Source organism: Delphinapterus leucas, chromosome 11 (assembly GCF_059928025.1).
Source record: "Delphinapterus leucas isolate spDelLeu-1000000601 "Yukka" chromosome 11, BTC_Dleu_Yukka2, whole genome shotgun sequence".
Taxonomy (NCBI): Eukaryota; Metazoa; Chordata; class Mammalia; order Artiodactyla; family Monodontidae; genus Delphinapterus; species Delphinapterus leucas.
In genome coordinates, this window is record NC_143139.1 from 51513383 (window position 1) to 51534513 (window position 21131).

At 38.7% G+C, this 21131-nt stretch overlaps 1 protein-coding gene across 4 annotated transcripts in view; it reads left to right on the top strand.

The window, feature by feature from the left end:
- Nucleotides 1-21131, top strand: part of MSRB3 (methionine sulfoxide reductase B3) — a 196780-nt gene that overhangs the window by 27395 nt on the left and 148254 nt on the right. The gene's annotated exons all lie outside the window — the stretch shown is intronic.

Sequence of the window (21131 nt, forward strand, 5' to 3'; positions counted from 1 at the left end):
CTTCCCCGCGCGGGGCGGCCCCGCCGCCGCGGCCGTTCAGATAACGGGCCTGGACGCGTGGGAACGGCCAGCCAGGCCCGCGCCTCCCGCCGCGCGTCCGGGAGGGGAGTGGGGCGCCCGGCGGCTGGGGGGGCAGCGGCGGGCGCGCAGAGACTAGGGGTGCACCCAGAGGCGCACCGCAGCCCGCGCCGCGGGGTCAGGCTCCCGCGGGCCCGGTAGGTGTCTTAATAGGCCAAAACCGAGCAAAACCCCGAATTTTACAGGTACCAGTTTTGTTTTTGTTTTTGAGCGGAAAAAAATGCATCCGAGTCTGGTTTGTTAAGTTTCACCCTGGACTATTTACAAGTATATGATCTAAAGATGCCATTCCTGCCTTATTTGGTTTATATGCTCGTTTGATATAAGCTGTCAAATGGGGGTAATTTTGCAGTCTTAACAGGATGATTTTTAAAGATAGTTTTCTTTAAATCATGTGGAAAATATCAGTGTGGAATTTTTTTTAACATAAGATTACTATAAAAAGTAATTATTTCAAAGTACAAATGTAGAGTTTAAGGTAAATGTGAAATTGCACGAACTTCTATATTTGTGATGAGTATCTAGTCATCTCACTTCTTAATTTTATCTGGAATGGAAGAACAGAAAATATAATTCCTCAGAGTTGAGATTTCTTGGGAAATTTTAGTTTGCTTTTGTTTTTGCCACCAATAGAGTAAACTGTCAAAATATGATATGGCTAACAACTAGGACTTTAAATTAGTTGAAAGCTGACTCTACTAAGCATAGATTATATTCAGCACCCTCTGGTCTATCGCTTCATGTTTCCATTTGCATTGCTGGTGGCAAAATAGATTTTTAAAAAATAGTTTTGTCTGTAAAATAATCTTCAGGATTCATGTAATTTATAAAATTGTCAATTCAGATTGATGGGAGATTTTTAAAATATTTAGTGTTTATCGATGTTAATTTAAGTAATAATACCAATTTCATGTTTGCTTCTAATTAATATTGTTTTTCAAGAAGACCTACTTTTTAATGGATTTATATTTTAGGAGTTACTTTAGTAGCACTTCTTGGGGAACACAATAGGTTCTGTCTTCACATTTTATCAGCAGTCTTCTAAAATATTCTGTGCTGAACGATAAAGGGTAGATTGTAACTGCCAGAGATTATCTGTTGTTTTTTCTTTTTGCCCTCCCTCAGTGATGTGTTGACTTACCTAATACTTGTGGTCAAGCAGCCCTTGAAGACCCAAATCCATAGTACTATGGCCCCTTGCCAGAAGCTTTGAAAACCAAGTTTATATTTGGACCATGTAAAGATTTATTCTTTTAATTTTGGTCCCAACTGACATATTAGTCTAATTTCTGGTGATTTTTATTAGGGCCCTATGTAAATGTCTGGATTTTTTAATATTAAAATAAGCATCTTTCTGCCATTGAGAATTTTGTCACAGTGCCTAAACTGCCTGTCTGCCAAGGTTGCAAGCATACAACCATGTAGGTTCTGAATCAACACACAGTATTTTGGCTTTTCAAGGTGCTTGGTCTAATATCTTAACTGAAATGTTAACCCATTTGGTCAGAAATCTTTACCCTTTTGCTAAACTTAAGTAACAAGAATATCCAAAAAATATCTCAACAGTAGTTTTCATAGATTTTTCTAATACAATTTTTCTTTTATAATTAAAAATAAATTTTCAACCATTAGAGCAGCTTTAGGAAATAATGCTTTTTGATTCTGTCATAATCTGGTCACAGTCCCTTTGATTTTTATCTCACCTGTGTTACTGTAGTTAGGGATTTGGTTGATAAATTTGGTTTTGATATTTAGCTTCCTTCCCTGTAAAATGATGAAGTTGGACAGAGTCTCCATGTCCCTTCCACCTCTAGGATCCTGTAATATTGTTTTTGTTTATATAATCCTGCAGAGCCATCCACTACATTGGTTCAAACTTCTGATTGTCAACTCTGACTTGCTATACTTGTTTAACTGCTTTACTTGTAGTCAGATCTGATGGGTGCGGATCCAGCTTTGGGGAGACTGGATCTGTCTCAGGAAAGTCTTGATACCTGGCATATCACACAGATGCACACACCTAGACAGAGTTCCATGATATTAAGCTTCTGTTAACTTTTTTCCCCTTATCTAATAGCAGGAAGTGCTGGTTATGTCATAGGGTAAATAGTTAAGCCAAGCCCTAAGATGGTTTGATATTCAGTTTTGGATTTGGGTCTGGGCTAGGGATACCACTGGAGAGCACCCAAACTTTGTGTGGTTGGGTGCTAATTACTTGGGGCATTCCAGACGAAATGCCCTATATTCAGTTATGACCTTTTTCTCATGCCTTAGAGGAGACTGAATTGGACCTACCCATCGGGTTTATTCAGAATTAAATCGGCTTTGGGTAGGAGGGTAATCAGATAGCTATTTAATTTACTAGTTGTTAAGCATCTCTGGTTGCTGTACAATTATCTCAAGGCTTTACCTTGAATATTCCTATATTTTCTCCTTCCTGGGGATGATGGGTTTTCCCTTTAAAAATGCTCAGCATGGGGCTTCCCTGGTGGCGCTGTGGTTGAGAGTCCGCCTGCCGATGCAGGGGACACAGGTTCGTGCCCCGGTCCGCGAAGATCCCACGTGCCGCGGAGTGGCTGGGCCCGTGAGCCATGGCCGCTGAGCCTGCGCGTCTGGAGCCTGTGCTCCGCAACGGGAGAGGCCGCAGCAGTGAGAGGCCCGCGTACAGCACACACACAAAAAAAAGGTGCTCAGCATAATCCTGTATCTCTGTTCACATATTTGTCTGTATAGCATACCAAAGTCATATTTATGGCTTTTAAGGAAATACAAATGAATAGAAAGTATAGGAAAGGTAGATCAGTAATAAATCAACCAGTTGACCTTATGAAGGATTTTGGTTATTGCCGCATTTAAGCTTCTGTTCCAAGTAACACAAATGAACTTGAACTAGTTTTAGGAAAAAGAAAGAAAGACAGGGATTTGATGGAAGCCAAATGCACGCAGACCTTATTAGGGACCAGGGACTGGAAAATCTGGAATTTTCTCTGTCTCTAGTCTTTGCATTTCTTTGCTTCATTGTTCTCTCTTTGCTGACCTTTTTTTTTTTTTCCTTTTTTTCCTGTGTTCACAGTTGTATGTGGCTGCTCAGCAGCTGCTGGGTATTTAGGTGTCCCTCAGTTCCAAGCACAGAGAGAGACTAAATCAATAAGCCTTGACCCTGAATTCCTGAGAGAAAGAACCTGATAGACATAGCTTGGGTCACATGGTTGATCTAGATTTTCTCTATGGTCTCTTCTAATTCTAGACTTCTTTGTACTACGCAAGGTGCGTAGTACAAAGTGCAAACATTTACATGGTTTGACTTTGCATTTTTCAATTTTATATTATGGGGTTATTAGTTCTTAAAATGTGTGTATAATTTTCTCTTGGTTGCAATGTGTGCATAGAAGAGTGTGTCACCTTCAGTGGATCCTAAGATGTAGAACTGTTCATTCATACTGCTGCAGGAATGCTGAAGAGCCAGGCTCTGGGGAGTAAATTGAGTGTAGCACCACATTCAGGATTCAACGCATCTCAGGATCCAACTGAGTTGTGAATATCCTGTTTAATAACAACTGATCCATCCTGCAGATAATCATCTGCATATTTTCAGGAATTAATTGAAGTAAAACATAGGGATTTTTTTTTTTTTTGCGGCACACGGGCCTCTCACTGCTGGGATCTTCCCTGCATCGGCAGGCGGACTCTCAACCACTGCGCCACCAGGGAAGCCCAAAACATAGTTTTAATTCATTAAAACTATGTAAGTGATCATTAGAGACTTTCAAAATAGTAATAGTTTAGGCACCCAGAGTTCATCAGGTTTTTTTTTTTTCCCTATTTCTCACACTTCTAGCATTTTCCACCTCTACCTTTCCTTTATCTGCTGCCTGGAATACGTTTCTGTCATAACCTGTTGAAGTCCTTATGGTCTCTGTTGCATGGTATTTTGTGAAGCTTTCTGCATCTCTTAGAATTTCTCATTTCCTTATGCTTCTAAGACATTTTTACCTCTATTGGAGCACAGTTTTACCATCTTGCATTATAAAGTCCGTATGTGTTCATATTCTTCACTGGACTGTAAGTTCTGTGAGAACGATGAATCATCTCGAAGAACTCTGGTAGACTGTTAGCATCCATTGTCCCAGGTAAAATGCTTTCAACCTTTCAAATGTTCTGAAGCATTTATGGCGTCCTGCTTGTCACTACCTTTTTCTTTTGACGTTGGAGCTCAGTCACACGGCTCTTCTTTGTTGGGGTTCTTGTCTGTTTTCTAGATTTTACAGGCTTTTCCATGAATATGCTAATTTCCTGTGTGAGAATCAACTACGTAGAATGATAGGATGTTTTCCTATAAATTGAGATGGCATGGGGAAGGAGAATATAGCAAACTCATGTGGAAGGAAATCAACTTTTGTCGAGTACCCAATATTTACCAGATCAGATTGGGCAGGTGTAGAAAATAATTGGAGCGTATATGAGGGGGAATAGTGGGAAAATAAAGTATAAAGATGGAAAATTAGGTTTGGCCTAGAACATGGAAGGCTTTTAATGCTGGACTAGGAAATTTGGACTGGGTTAGTAAGCTATGAGATTGAAGTTTTTTTGGTGCTGGAAATGTCATAATCAGAGTTGAATTATGGGATATATTATCTAATAATTCAGAGGATGAATTGAATTGGGAAAGAAACAATTGGACTAATAAAGAAAAGTTATAAGGGCTTTTGTTAGAGAATGAAGACGTAAACTAGGGTAGTGACAATAGGATTGGAGAAGTATTGCTGAAGCAAATTAGACAGAGAGAAACAGTTAATTGGATGTGGGGAAAGAGAGGGATGAATAAAAGGTGATGGTAAGATGTTAAGCCTGGGTGATTAGGAGAAGTGAACTCAGAGCAGGTTTATAGGTGGGGGTAAAAAGTAAGTTGTGTTTTAGATCTACTGCATTTGAGGCACTGGAAGAATATGCATGTGGAGATGTGTGGTGGAATTAGAAATGTGAGGCTGTAACTGGAGAGATTGGAGCTGGAGATAAAACGTGTGTGAGTAAGGGAGGTTAAAAATAAAGGGGAGAAGAAGAATTTGTCGACTGGAGTAAGAGCAAGGGCACAGGAAAAGTATCATAAAGAAGATATAGTTTGGTCTGGCTTTGAAAGATGCCCAGGTAGTACACGGCGTTCTGTCCATGATCTTTCCTTGTTTAGGGGACACCGCATTTACTCCCTCCACAGTTAGTGCCTGGGAAACACTGAACAAAGGGTGCTGCAGCCAGAATGACCTTCCTAACCTGCAGAATTGTTGCTACTACTTCTTTGTTTAACCCCCTCCCGTGGCTTCTTAAGATAAGGGACTAACTCCTTAAAAGTCTTCATCATCACCAAGCTCCTCTGTGCTCTGGGCCTCCTACAAGTTGTTCAGTTGGCCTTGAACACACATTCTGCTCAGTCTCCTCCCCGTTCCTCCCTTCACCTTCCCCAAGAATGTGAAGCAGATACGATTCCCACCAGGAGGAGGACTCTTTGGCCCTTTTTGTCCTTTATGGGCAGTTTTTATTGCCATGGTCAGGTTCTTATCCATACAATAATTATTGACCATTTCCTAATCTATAATAAAATAATTTATAATAAATCACATCCCTCCCCCTTTCTTACAGAATGCTTTGCTTCTCTTATCTCTTCAAGTGTCACCTGCAAGGTTCTTGCACTTGAATTGGCCACCCTGGCCACAGTACCCTGACTCTGATGCTTGGCTGTGGTAGCCTGGAGCAGCATTGTGACCTGGCATTTGTATAATTGGGTTGCCCAGCTGTGTGCTGATTTGGAAACAGCGAGACGATTTCTTGTACCTGACTTTCTGAAGGAAAGTGGAGGGAATTTATTGGGTTGGCCAAAAGGCTCATTCGTTTTTTTCTGTAAGATGGCTCTAGTAGCACTTAGTTGTCTTCAACTTCATTCGAAACAATTTTGTTAGAGTGTATGTGACAGCTGTCATTATCAACGTGCATTTTAAAAAAGACATCAAAATTGAATTTTTTGTGTAGCCATTTTAATATTGAAAATGGAAAAACAACATTTTTGGCATATTATGGTTTATTATTTCAAGAAAGGTAAAAACGCAACTGAAACGCAGAAAAAGATTTGTGCAGTGTATGGAGAAGGTGCTGTGACTGATGGAACGCATCAAAAGTGGTTTGCAAAGTTTTGTGCTGGAGATTTCTCTCTGGACGATACTCCACGGTCAGGTAGGCCAGCTGAAGTTGATAGCGAGCAAATCGAAACAATAAGTGAGAACAATCAATGTTATACCATGCAAGAGATAGCTGACATACTCAAAATACCCAAATCAAGCACTGAAAATCATTTGCACCAGCTTGGTTACATCAATCGCTTTGATGTTTGGGTTCCACATAAGTTAAGTGAAAAAAACCCTTCTTGACCATATTTTCACATGAGTCTCCACTTAAACAAAATGAAAATGTTCCTTTTTTAAAACAAATTGTGACGGGCAATGAAAAGTGGATACTGTACAATAACATGGAATGGAAGAGATCGTGGGGCAGGCGAAATGAACCACCACCAACCACACCAAAGGCCAGTCTTCATCCAAAGAATATGATATTGTGTATATGGTGGGATTGGAAGGGAGTCCTCTATTATGAGCTCCTTCCAGAAAACCAAACGATTAATTCCAACTGCTCCCAGTTAGACCAACTGAAAGCAGCACTCAGTGAAAAGCGGCCAGAATTAGTCAACAGAAAATGCATAATCTTCCATCAGGATAACACAAGACCGCATGTTTCTTTGATGACTAAGCAAAAACTGTTACAGCTTAGCTGGGAAGTTCTGACTCATCCGCCTATTCACCAGGCATTGCACCTTCGGATTTCCATTTATTTCGGTCTTTACAAAATTCTCTTAATGGAAAAAATTTCAATCCCCTGGAATACTGTAAAAGGCACCTGGAACAGTTCTTTGCTCAAAAAGATAAAAAGTTTTAGGAAGATGGAATTACGAAGTTGCCTGAAAAATGGCAGAAGGTAGTGGAACAAAAGGATGAATACATTGTTCATACAGTTCTTGGTGAAAATGAAAAATGAGGCTATTATTTTTACTTAAAAACCGAAGGCACTTTTTGGTCAACCCAATACTTCATTGAGAGGACTTATTTGCACCGACTGTAAATGAAGGTTTGTAAATTATGGAGATGACTGCAGGTGAAATAGAGAAACAATTCTGGTAGAGGAAATGTGTTCTCAGGGCCTAGCTTCCTGACCAACGGTCTATCCTGGTTCTAAGTTTCTAAAAATAGTACTTGTTCCTAATGCTCGTCTAAAGTGACATGTTTATGTTCAATGTACAGGATTAAGAGTAATTTCTAACTCATTTCGAAAAAGGGGACCCTCCCATGTGCTAGTAGTTGTGCTTTTAGTAGCTGTTGACTGAGAAAATACTAGCAAAAATCCACTGTAAAAATTTGAGTTTTTTTTTTTAATATAAAAGCATTATCATATGTTTGGAAAGTACACATATGTGGAAATTATGACTCACAGAGTCTATAGACAACACTTGATTTCTTGCTTTGTGGATCCTCTCAGGGAGGTTCTGGTCTCAACCTTCAGCAACTCCTTGTCATCTCCCTTTAGAGCGTGGGGGAGACTTTTGTTTGAAAATTTGAGCTGTAGCTGAACTTTTGCAATGACAAGAAAACTTCTCAACATCTTCTTTCAATAGCAATTGCCTGTTTTATGCCAGGCAATGTACTTTATGCTAAGGCCTGGCTATTATGTAGTCTCAGGGATTAGTACATGAACACTTTTCAAAAATTATATTTTCATGTATATAAGCATCATTTTTAGGGCTATCGTGCTATTATCAAGGTGAAAATTAGTAGATGATTTGCATGCAAGTACATATCTTCTGCAGTCTCTGTTATGGCCATGGAATAACTATCTTCTATTACTATAAATTACACAGTGAATTTTTATGGTTTGTTGGGTCAGTTATTTTATTTAAAGGCAAAAACAAAAATCCAAACAAAACAAAACCAGCCAGTCCTTCAGAACATATGTTAAGGCCACATTGAAAATAAGCCCATGCTGCATGTTAGAGTCCTTAAAAAATATCAGGACAGCCCTTGTATAAATCCTAGAGCCCTGGATTTTACATTATTCTTTCATTTCTCTTGCTTCTGTTGTGTTTTGTTGTCAGAGAGAGAATCTGGGCTTGGTTGCTGTTGGGAGAGATCTATAGTGACTATTGTAGGTGGATACTTCTTTTATCTTAGATTACTAGTGTGAAGTAAGGAAAGGTAGGGCCATGTCTCGCAGTACACAGTACAAGAGAATAGATAGGACAGTGGGTGAGGGGCCACAAGTGGTCTTGGAGCTCTAGGCTGACAGTTGTTAAGTGTGAAAAAAAAAAGTGCATGCATTGTTGTACTTGTTCCTGATTTCTTGTGTGTGAATATGCCTTCTAGTCAGATCACCCTAAGGGGCTGGGAAGAGGATGGGGGGGGGTGAAGGCAGAGGGTGTTTACCTGTGTGCAGAATCAGTTGAAAAATTGCAGACTCATTAGCATATCTGCATTCTTGTGTATATGTTAATGTCACAGGGGAGTCAGCCTAGTCACTGGATAGCGACTTGGAAGACTGGGTTTCCTAGTCCTGCTCTTGCCTAAGGCATTTTAACTCTGTGCCTCAGTTCTCACATCTGCAAATTGAACGAATTCAGATGGGCAATACCTGATGTTGCTTTTGCATTCTATAATTCTATAGAATGATTCTATAATTCTATAGAATGATTCTATAATCTCTGGGTTGTCTAAAAGTCTTCAAGTACCTTTCGTAATTTTTAATGGAAGTGACATGATTAATAAATTATGCAAAATTGTGTTCTCTTGTTATGTTTGGTTCAAGCTGTTTATTTTGTGGAACTAAATATAAAGGTTATTCTGAGACTAAGATCCTATATTAGAACCTTGTAGCCTAGTGTAATTTGATCCATAAGCAAATTTACATAACCCTTTTAAAGATTTAGTATTGATTTAGAGGATAGGTTACAATGTATTAGAAGCATCATATTAGCTATCCCATCTAAAGTAATGGCATTAAGCAGGAGAAATTATGTTGGTTGTTCTAAATGTACAGCTAAGAATTGCTTAATTAGGCGTGGTGATATGTCTCAGATGGGAAAAGTCCTCTTTTATCAGGGTACACTGCCAGTGGAATTTGCCTTTGACCATCCTAGAAATATACTTAACTCTTAAAACTAGTTAATTTGGTCTTATCATTAAAGAAGAAAATCTCTTCCCTTTAGCTTTAAAGAAAAAAAACTTTACTAATTTGAGAGGTTAAAAAAGGTTTTCTCTTGCCTTTAAAATGTATTAGTAAGTTTTTCCCTTTTTATTATAAAATATTTCACCCACACAAAAAGAATACATAACACCTATGCAAGGTATGAAGAATAATTTCCAAAAGTCTGGGTACCCCCACTCAGCTTCAGGAATGGAATGTTGAAGCTGTGACCTTCACCAGTTCTATCTTCCCTTTACTTAGAAGTACTCACAGTCATGCATTTTGTGATTATCACTTAACACAAATGATAACTGATAAGCTCTTGCTTTCTTTATAGGTTTACCATAGATGCAGCCCTACATATTTTATTGTTTAGTTTTGCATGTTTTGGAACGCTACATAAATGGTATTATCTGCTGTATAACTTCCATAAGCTCTTGCTGATAAGCTCTTGCTTTTTCCCCCCATGACATTATATTTGTATTATCCATATTGGTGTATATAACTCTATTTTTTTTAGAGATTAGCATTTCTTTTATTATCTATATGTTTTTCTACTTTTTATTTATTTCTGCTCCTTGCACATTTATCTGTTAGGGTTCTTGTATTTTCCAGTGGATCAAATCTTTGTATTTTCTCCCATTGGTTTTATGCTTCATTATCCATATATCAAATAATAATGATAATGATAATGATAATAAATAGCAAATACAAACAAATGTTACTATGTGCCAGGCACTAGTTTAAGTATTTACTGTTTACATATATTAACTCATTTAATGCTCGTGGTAGCTTTATGAAGGATGTACAATATTATTATGATAGTTCATATATTAAGATTAGTACCTGAGGCATTCCATCATTTGAATCCAGGCAGTCTGGCTCCAGAGTCCGTGCTCTTCATCATTACACTATTCTGACTCACTCCTTATATAGCCGTTTCTTTTGATTACATTTTTTCCCATTTAACTTTTTAAGGTGTTAAAATGTTTCTGTGACATTTCAAAAAGAATGACCATAGTGTGATGTTCAGATTGGTTCTCCTTTAAGCTGGTTCTCCTTTAAACTGGTATCTCCTTTAAGCAATACCAGTTGCTTAAAGTCATGCCAGTTTAATTTGTGTCATGGTTAGACCATGACTTTTTTATACAGGTGTGGTTTTTCCCCCCCATTTTCTGGGGTTTATTATTGCTTTTTTTTTTCTTTTTTCTAATTAGAAGAAAAAAAGTATGCCTTCTTCATTATCCTTCTAAAATCTTTCAGTTTTTTACTTTTGGTGTGTGGTTTGGAATTGATTCCATTGATTCCCTATGCTAATTTGGGCCAGTTTCTTCATATTTAGACAATGACATCCTCTTTTAAAAAATACGTGAGTGACCTTATATGAATCACTTAATCTTCCTGAGCCTTGGATTTCCCAACTAAGCTGTTTTGTTAGGTATGATTATTTTAGTAATCAGACATATGTGACTTCCTGTGTGTGTGATATAACCAAATGTGAAATAACCAAGAGAGATCATGTAGGAAAATAATTAAAGGGAAGTTCTTGATAGTGATTAGAAATTGCTGATTTTCCCCAACCCCTTAAATTACAGAGCAAAAAACTTTGGCATAGAGAGAGAAAATCCCTTTGTATCCTTACTTTCTTGGTATAGCTGTAATTTTTTCCTAAATTGATTAATTTCCTAATTAATTAAATTTTCTCTTACATTCAGTTACTTCACAATTTTTTAAGGTTTTCCTAAACTCTTGGATAATCTCCTAATATCCCTCATTTAAATATGCTCAAATTTCTCTCATCTTAAAAAACAAACAAAAAGCCTACTCAGCCTGTCATCCTCTGTGACAAAGTTGTTTTACAAGTTGTTCACATCCTTGCTGTCACTCTTTTTCTGTCATCCATCCAAAAATATGTATTGAGTTAGATATATGATCTTAGGCAAATTAATTAAGTCATCTGTGCCTCAGTTTCTTCACTTGCAGAATGGGGATAGTAGTGTTCCTACCACATGGACTGTTGTAATCGTTAAATGAGATAGCATATGTGAGTCACTTAGCAGAGTCTTCCACAGAGTTAATTCACAGTAAACGTTAGCTAGCAACTTCATCATCACCATCCTAGTCTCATCATTATCATTGTCGCTCTGGAACAACACTCTCCTTGACCTCTGCCTTCTTTGGCCTCTGCTCCTTCATCTTCTTTACTAGTTCTTTCTCTTCTAGCTCACCTCCAAATGTGGAGGTTCCTCAGGGCTCTGACATTTTCTTTTCTCATTTTACACATTTTCTTAGGCAATCTTATTTACTCCATGGCTTCAGTTCCATTTGATAAATTAACTCCCCCCAAATTTACCAACAACCTAGTTCTGTACCTAAGCTACAGTCCTATATATCCACTTTCTTCTATAGCATCTCCATTTGGTTGCTTGTGTGTACCTTCAACATGTTCAAAACTTTTTTTTTTTTTTTTTTGCCCACGCTTAAGTCTCCCACCTTGTTCCCTAGCTTAGTAAATGGTATTGCTAAATGCCCAGTTCCTTGAGCCAGAACTGGAGTCCTCTTAATTTTTTTTCCCTGTCTCACGCCCTGTATGAATCGTGTGCCTAGATTTCTACAGTAGCTTCCCAGTTAGTCTCACTACCTCTGTTCTGATGCCACCCCCATCCATTTTCCATCTTTTAGTCATGGCAGTCTTTTAAATTCAAAGATCTGATCATGTTACTCTCCTTCGATTACTTCTCTTTCTTTTTAGGATGAAGTTCCAAATTCTTATAATAGCTTCAAGATTTGTTTCTGCCTACCTCGTCAGCCTCGTCATCTCCCCCATCTGTTCCTCACTTACACCTTCCAGCCACCCTGCTCTTCTTTCATAACCTTCAGTGGGTTACACACACTCTTATCTCAGGGCTACTGCTCATCTTTTTCTTTGTCTGGTACACTTCTTTCCTCATTCTTAATCTGAGCAACACATTCTTATCCTTTATTCTTAGTTTAAATATTACTACCTGCAGGAAGGCTTTCTTATGCCTCCCAAACTAGACTACTTCCCTCTGTTATATAGGATCTTTATTCCCTTTCTGCTTCTCCGTGATCCTTATTGTACTAGCTAATACCATCATTCTTACAAAAATGTCAGCTTCATGGTGGCAGGGACCATGGCATCTTAGTTCTCACTTTGTTCCCAGCATCTGTTTGTTAAGTAGAGTAAGAGATGGATGCAGCGTGGGCTTGCCCAGTTTTGGGAGTGAGAGGCTTCTAGCTGAGTTTGGTGTGTTTTTCTTAATCTTTCAAGGTGATAAAAGGGGAGAAGAGAAAAGTTTAGGTTTACCATAGTTTAACTTTCAGACTTCAGAGGCCTCAGGTAGAGAGGAGGGAAGCAGCTTCAGAACTGGAGGTGGCTCTAGCAAGAAGTATTGCCTTAGGGTTGAAGTTTCTTTTCTCTAATTAGGGTGACATCAGAAATTCCAGCCAGTGCCCCGAGTATTTCCCAGTTTTGACTGTCTTTTTCAAAAGTCAACCTTGACAGTGCTTCCCAAATCCTTGGTGCGCTAGGCTTGAGCATCGCCACAGTACCCCTGCTTAGTGTGGCTTTCAGTGTCAGAAGTGCTTGCTGCAGTGACCTATGGGATCTAGACATACATACCCTGTGCCCGTTATCAAGCTCTCCATACCTTTGACCTACCTGTTCTCTTGACTTGGCTCCTCCTATTTAGAATTCTGATTCTCTTTCACTAACTTGCAGGAACAGTGTTTGCACATGGACGAGTTGGGAGTTGGCCTTTTCTTCAACACATCCTCTGTACTTTATCTTGCACAAGTTTATCCTATTTTAGTTCCCAGGGCTGATATATATATATAGATTTCCTCTATTTTTATATTCTATTTACCATTTCAGTGGGAACTGGTAGGAATCTGATTAAGGGAGAACATGAGTGTGTTCTCTCTTAAAAGATATTTATTCGTGTTGCCACTTTTGTCTGTGTGTGTGTGTGCACTTGCGCATGCACATGTATGTGTGCATGTATGCAGTCTCTCTTTTTCTTTCTGCTTCTTTTCTTTTTGATCCCACTATACCATTTATTTGTTTTGTAACTATATGAGAGTCATTTTTCAGTAGGTGCATTTAAATCATTTATATTTTATGTTATCAGGGACATATATATTTTTAAATTTATTTTTAAATTTTTGGCCGTGTTGCGTCTTTGTTGCTGCGCACGGGCTTTCTCTAGTTGTGGTGAGCGGGGGCTGCTCTTCATTGAGGTGCAAGGGCTTCTCATTGCAGTGGCTTCTCTTGTTGCAGAGCACGGGCTCTAGGTGCGCGGGCTTCAGTAGTTGTGGCACGCGGGCTCAGTAGTTGTGGTGCACGGGCTTATTAGTTGCTCCGCAGCATGTGGGATCGTCCCAGAACAGGAATCGAACCCATGTCCCCAGCATTGGCAGGCAGATTCTTAACCACTGATCTTTTCCCCTTGGTTTTCAATCTTTGGCATATGGTTTCCATGTTTTATTTACTTTTATCTTTCATAGGGATTGAAACAGTGACATCATATTTTAGGTTCCACGGCCTTGAACAAGTGTTTAAAAATATCATTAAACCTGAACTAATCTAGTCATCAAATTAAAAAAAGTAAGATTCAACAGCGTTTTGCCCTTCTCTGCAGGAAGAATTTTGGATTCTTTTATTTTATTTTTTTCCCACTCTGCTTTTGTTAACTAAAGTGGGACCTGTAGATCTACATGATTGTTGCTGAATTGTTATTTTTATATTATATGTTCACTCTTTTAAGGACTGTTTTTATCTTTTTCATTTAATTATGTAATAACATCTACTGCATTCAGCGATTATGACCATACCTTTGATACCTTAACTTCATCATTCTTAAGGATATTTTGATTCATGTGCCATTTGGCTAGAGTCTATCCAAGAGTTGATGTCTTTCTTGAGCTCTCCTGTTACCTGAGGGAAATACAGAATGTTGTATAACGTGTTACCTTTCCCTTGCAAAAAAACATTTAATTGAATCCAAAAAAGCATAATTAGGAGGCTAAAAAATGCTTATAGAATAATCTGAATGCAAATAGTACTGTAATTATAGAATATAAAATGTTGCTAGCATTCCCTATGGAAGAAGTACCTGGGAACAATGGAAGTTACCGACACTCAGATGACAAATCAAAGGCATTGGTGGTTCAGTGGTAGAATTCTTGCCTCCCAGATGACAAATCAATATCAGTTACAAGGTTACTACTGGGAATTCGGTATCTCTAAAGTTCTAGATAATTCTCAGGATCATGATGCAAAATTAGTTATAAGTCCTAGAATAGTTTTATCTTTGAGTAAGAGTGAATGATATTGGCAGTTTTAATTGAATTACAACAGTATTTTATAACTGCTATTGATATGTTCAAATTAGAGTTGACCAAAGTTTACTTTGTCAGATTCCTGTTTTATTAGTACATTTGCCTCATGCATGCATAAATTTATATCACTCTATATAATTGACTGAAACAGTTGGTTGCAGAACTTGAAATTGTTCCTTTTTGCCAAAGATAATGATTTTTTGACAATCACTAAAACATAATTACTGAAATAGAAAAATCAATCTTAAATTAATCTTACCTGAGTTGTCTGTTATACAATCACCTCATTCTTACCCTGCCCAAAATGGAACTAATTAAACCCTCCAACCCAGACACACACACATGCACACACACGAACGCATGCACACTCATGCAAACATGCACACATGCATACACTCTCATTCTCTATCTGTATCTCTACATGGTATCTCAGACCTCCTCTGCTTTTCCTTCTCAGTGATGGAAGTAAAATTCACTGAGCAGCCTGCTAGTTATCTCACTTAATCCTTCCAAAACTTAGTGAAATAAGTGCTATGGTCTACATTATGCAGGTTAGGAATCAGAGACAAGAAACTAATTTGCTCAGGATTTATCAGCTGGTTAAGTGATAGAGTCAGAAGTTAAACCCAGTTCTGACTCTTTCCTGTATACTGCACTTCCTGGGTATAGGATAGGACTCTAGTCCTGGGCAAACTAGGACATTATGAACAGAGATGGGGGGAAACAGAGGAAGTGACATGTTTGGTACGCGGGCCTCTCACCGTTGTGGCCTCTCCTGCTGCAGAGCACAGGCTCCGGACGCGCAGGCCCAGCGGCCATGGCTCACGGGCCCAGCCACTCCATGGCACATGGGATCCTCCTGGACCAGGGCACGAACCCGTGTCCCCTGCATTGGCAGGCGGACTCCCAACCACTGCGCTACCAGGGAATCCCGGAAGTGACATTTGAGTTCAGTTCTATGAAAGCATTTATTGAGGCTTTATTTTACAGAAGTGAATACCTCTGGCTGCTCTCAAGGAGTTTTTAGGAGAGGCATATCTATCTATCTATCTATCTATCTATATCTAAAATTCTAACGTGCAGTAATAGATAAATAATAGAGGTACTGAAGTAGGAAGTAGTATAGAGGTAGAATTGATTCATTTTCTAACGGAAGGGTTGGGGAGAAGGGTGAGAAGAATAGCTGTGAAAAAAAGTTTCCCAGAGGAGATGATATCTAAACTGGGTCTTGAAGTTTAAAAATGAAGATTTCATTCTTTATGTGGTATGAAAAATATGGGTGATATGGTAAGGGTAGAAAAGGTGTGTGGGAAACAATAGTTGACTGTTATCAGGAGAGAATCTTCATTCATTCATTCAACAAACACATATTGAATACTTATTAGAGGTTAGGCACCTGGTGAGGTACTAGAGATAAAGTAAAGGACAAGAGAGTTAATGGATTGTACCACTGTGTACCAGGGAGTGTTGGGGACTGAAGCTAAGATAGGAAAAGAAATGAATCTGATAGATTCTTTCCCCATAGGTGTTAATGAGCCATGGAAGTACATGAAGCAGTGTTCTGACATGGTCAGAGCGAGTATACATCACTTCTGTAGCAGTATGGAGACTGGCTGTGAGGGGAGTCAGGGTAGAGGCAGGAAGACCAGTAAGAGGCCATTACTATATTCTAGATGAGAGATGAAAAGAAAAGGATGTATTTGAGCAATATCTTGGAAATAAGGTTGACAGCACTTGGTGTTAATTAAGTATGAAAGATTAAAATAGAAAATAATTGAGGATGACTCCCAGATTCGGGGTTTAGTGGTTGTGTAGAATGGAAGTAATTTCTAACAGGATCAGGAATACAGAAAGAATAATAAATTGGTGAAGAAAGAAAACAAATTGAATTTTGGATGTGATAAATAGTTTGAGGTGCACATGAAATACCTAAATTCTTTTTAAAACATGATTTAATCATCTAAAATTAATGAAGAAAACCATTGAGGACAAAGTAGAAACAACATTATGCAAAGTAATTTATTTCTTTCACTTTATGATCTCATTCAGGGCTTCTCCTTTCTCCCAAGTTCAACATGGTGTTAAAAGATAGTTGATAGCGGCCATTAAGATTTACTTTTCAGTGGAATAGAAGGACTACATTTTCATAAAACTTCTCCTTTATCTGCTTTATCAGATACAAGCTACGAGGCATACCATCATGAGAAAATTCTTACTTTCTGCAATAGAAAGTAAACTTGGAGGGGAAGGATGCTGAAATTCTGATACAAAAGCAAATATTTATTTTCAGTTTCCAGTGCTAAAGCTTTCTATTCCTGGAATGGTGGCAGAGTTCTAACTTAAAATATTTGAAGCATGACTTACAGATACCTATTTTTAGGGCTTATATTCAACTCATTAAAAACAGTTTTTTAGTGATCGATATAGATAACTGTAGTTTATAGTCACAGGCATAGGACAGGATTTGTTCAGCCTGCATTAGCAAGTTTTTCTTTAGATGAAATGGTCCACTGGGGCACTGCATCTTTTTTAGCACGTCTAAGCTTTTTTTTTTTTTTTTGGCACATGGTTCTTGATACAAGGGAACTTAAGGTGAAAAGCAACAGCCTCCAACTCTATCCCTTCTTATCTTCACCTCACTCCTGTGAAAATCATTCTTCTGGTAGTATTTCTTGATTCATCAATTTCAGATAATATCCAGTTATGAAAAATAAGGATTTATCTCCTCTTGCTTCTCCATTTTGTCTACCATTGTTTATTGTTTTGTTGATTTTTAAAATTCCCTTATTGTTCACTTTTGTAACATTAAATAATATATTTGCTCATGAACTTTTGATAGGCTACATGACAAGCTGTTGTGACAAAAAGATTCCAAGTAGAGTGACTGACATAAGTAGAAGTTTATTTTTCTCCTCCATGATAGCCTAAGGTAGGTAATAGCCTAAGGTTGAGTTGGCTTTGCTTCATGATCTATTAAGTCTGCCTTTCTCAAGTAGCTTCCATCCCAGTGTCCAAGTGCGCTGTTGCAGTTTTTGCCATTTCCCAGGGGAAAGAGGAAGTCTAAAGCAAGTAACTTTGTCTTTAAAGGAGGTGACTTGAAAGATCACACATCATTCCACTGGCTAGAACGCAGTATCATATTCACAATTAGCTGCAAAGGAGGCAGAGAAATGTAGCTCTATGTTCAGCTAAAATTTCAGAGCGTTGTATTACTAATATGGAGAAGGAAGAATGGATTCTAAGGGTCCAGTTAGCATTTTGCAGTCTAGTTAATATCTCCTAATTCTCTACTTTATAAGATGGGGGTCCTGATACTCTCACCCTTTATTCTGCCTTTCTTTCCAGGCATTCTTTACATTTTGTTAGCTATGTACATTTTCTTTTTGTTTTATTTATTTATTTATTGGCTGCGTTGGGTCTTCATTGCTGCGCGGGCTTTCTCTAGTTGCAGTGAGTGGGGATTACTCTTCGTTGCGGTGTATGGGCTTCTCATTGCAGTGGCTTCTCTTGTTGCAGAGCATAGGCTCTAGAGCGCGGGTTCAGTAGTTGTGACGCACGGGCTTAGTTGCTCTGCGGCGTGTGCATTCTTCCTGGACCAGGGCCCAAACCCGTGTCCCCTGCATTGGCAGGTGGATTCTTAACCACTGAGCCACCAGGGGAGTACCTTTTGTTTTAAAATGTGAAGTTACTAATGTTTACATTCTGTTCTGCAACCACAGCCAAATCTTTGTCTATAGGTTGTCTCTAAAATCTTATTGTTTTATATATTGTTTACTTACAGGTCAAAAAATGAACCATTACAGTTCCTTTTCCTTAGGGCCAGGGTCATGATCCCTGAGCCACTGGGGAGGACAAACTTTTTTTTTTAGCATCATGGCAACGAATATTTTTTTTCTTACATTTATAGATTGATTAAAATCAGGGCACTCTGTTTCTAAGGTCTGCATCTGGGCACTGACTTATTAGATCAGTAAGAAGGTACAGAGGATCTGGTTAGTGCCCAGGGAGCTTTCAGTCACTTCAGGAAATGAAATCTTCGTAATCAGTCATTTTATTGTCACCAGGAGCTACTCAAATCAGTTTTGCAGCTGAGTGAAACATTTAGTTCTTGAAGGGTTGGGACTAATTTGTTAGCTACAGACGATCCAAGATGAAGTAACTCTCTCCTAACCTTTATGTCTGGATATGAGAGGAGAGCCGTATCTTCTGACCATGGTAAGAATCTCTTTGGGATACTTAGGAATAGAAGGGATGACTAATGAGAGAAAGACCCTGGGCTTTTCAAAGTGGTCTCATTGTTTTTAACATTGGACTTCTCAACCTTCCAGACCCTGTTGTTTTCCTAAATAAGGACAGCAATCTGGGGCATAAGAGTCCCTGCCATTGAGGAATTGTTTTTTTTTTTCGGTACGCGGGCCTCTCACTGTTGTGGCCTCTCCCATTGCGGAGCACAGGCTCCGGACGCGCAGGCTCAGCGGCCATGGCTCACAGGCCCAGCCGCTCTGCGGCATGCGGAATCCTCCCAGACCGGGGCACAAATCCGTTTCCCCTGCATCGGCAGGCGGACTCTCAACCACTGCACCACCAGGGAAGCCCATTGAGAAATTTTTTAATATACTACAGGAGATTAAAATAGACTTCAGTTCAAATTCTGGCCCCAGTACTGGCCGTATGACCTCACACAAGTTATTCTCTGAACCTTAGTTTCTGCTGGAACACATAATCCCCAAATTCCAGTGACTTAAACCACTGAAGTTTTATTTCTTGCTTGTATTGCATGTTCATTGTCTGTCAGATGGGAACTCTGCTCCATGTCTGCTATTCCAGGATCATGGTTAATGGAGCAGTCATCATCTAATTATAGAACATTGCTGATCACTGTTGGAGAGAGAAAGAGAGTTCTGGAGAGTCTCACGCCAACAATTAAGTGATCTGTCTTAGAAGTGGCACACGATATCACTGTTCACAACTTATTGCCCAGAACTAGTGACACAGTCTCAAGAACCACAGAAGTACATTTCTGTGGCCAGAAAGTACATTTCTACCATGTGCCTGGAAAATGGAGAGCCAGAAATGTGGGGCAAATAGCACTAATGACTACCACATATAGCAGTTCCTACCTCAGGGTTGACATGAGGATTAAATGATATTAGAAACACATATACATGATCACCTCGTGCAGGTACTCAAAAATGATTATTAGTAATAATATCATAATAATAAGATGCACACATGCAAGATAGTTGAATAACAATATAAGGTGGGACTAAAGATTCTTATAAGCCATATAAGACTATACCATGCAAGTGCAAGTTGATGTTATTATTATCCAGTAGATATTAGAAGATAGAGCATTAGAGCTAGATCTGTATAGTTATCTGTCAATAAATGATGGTTGAAGTTGTTAGAATAGGTGAGATCTGTACGAAAGAGATTAAATAGTGAGAAATACAGAGGGTACTAAAGGGATATCTCTGGAGTTTAGTCACAGTTTGGAAATCAGAAGGAAATATCCCAAGAGATAGAGAAGGAATTTCCAGAAAGGGAGGAAGAAAACAATACTGTGTAGAATAGAAAAGTCAAGTGAAGAATGTTTTCAGTAAGAAAAATCAACCATATAAAATGTCACTAAAAGGCATTGAGCTTCAGTTCTGTGAGTTCCACGGGGAACAAATTATCAACAGGGAATGTTACTTAAGGAAGGAATCGTAGTATTAATTTAGAGGTATGTGTGTGCCAGGTGCTCCTCTAGTAGCAATCTTGCAAGGAAACTATTACAAACTCCAGACATACAGATGAGACTTTCAAAGCTCAGAGTAAACCTTGTCAAATGAAACATAACTTGTCAGTGAGAAGGTTTAAATTTGAACTCAAGTACTAGAAAAGCAAAACTGTATTGTATAAACACAACAAAACGAAACAGTTAAAAAGACTGAAAAATTCTGAAGGCATTTTTTAATAGTAATCAAAAGTGATTTGTTTGTGTGGGTTTTGCTTTCCTGTTGGCACCTTTTAAATATTAAGAAAAACTTTTTAGATGAAACACATGTAATGTAGACACTGAAACTACATTGTCTGTGTAATCAATGGACTGTGAAATCAATATATATATATATATATGTTTTTTTTTTTTTTTTTTTTTGCGTTACGCGGGCCTCTCACTGTTGCGGCCTCTGCCGCTGCGGAGCACAGGCTCCGGACGCACAGGCTCAGAGGCCATGGCTCACGGGCCCAGCCGCTCTGCAGCACGTGGGATCCTCCCAGACCGGGGCACGAACTCGTGTCCCCTGCATCAGCAGGCGGACTCTCAACCACTGCGCCACCAGGGAAGCCCAATATATATATTTTAAAAGAAAAAGATTTGTGTTCTATATTGGTGATAGAAGTTTTAAAACATTAATGTGAGAATGAATAAATCC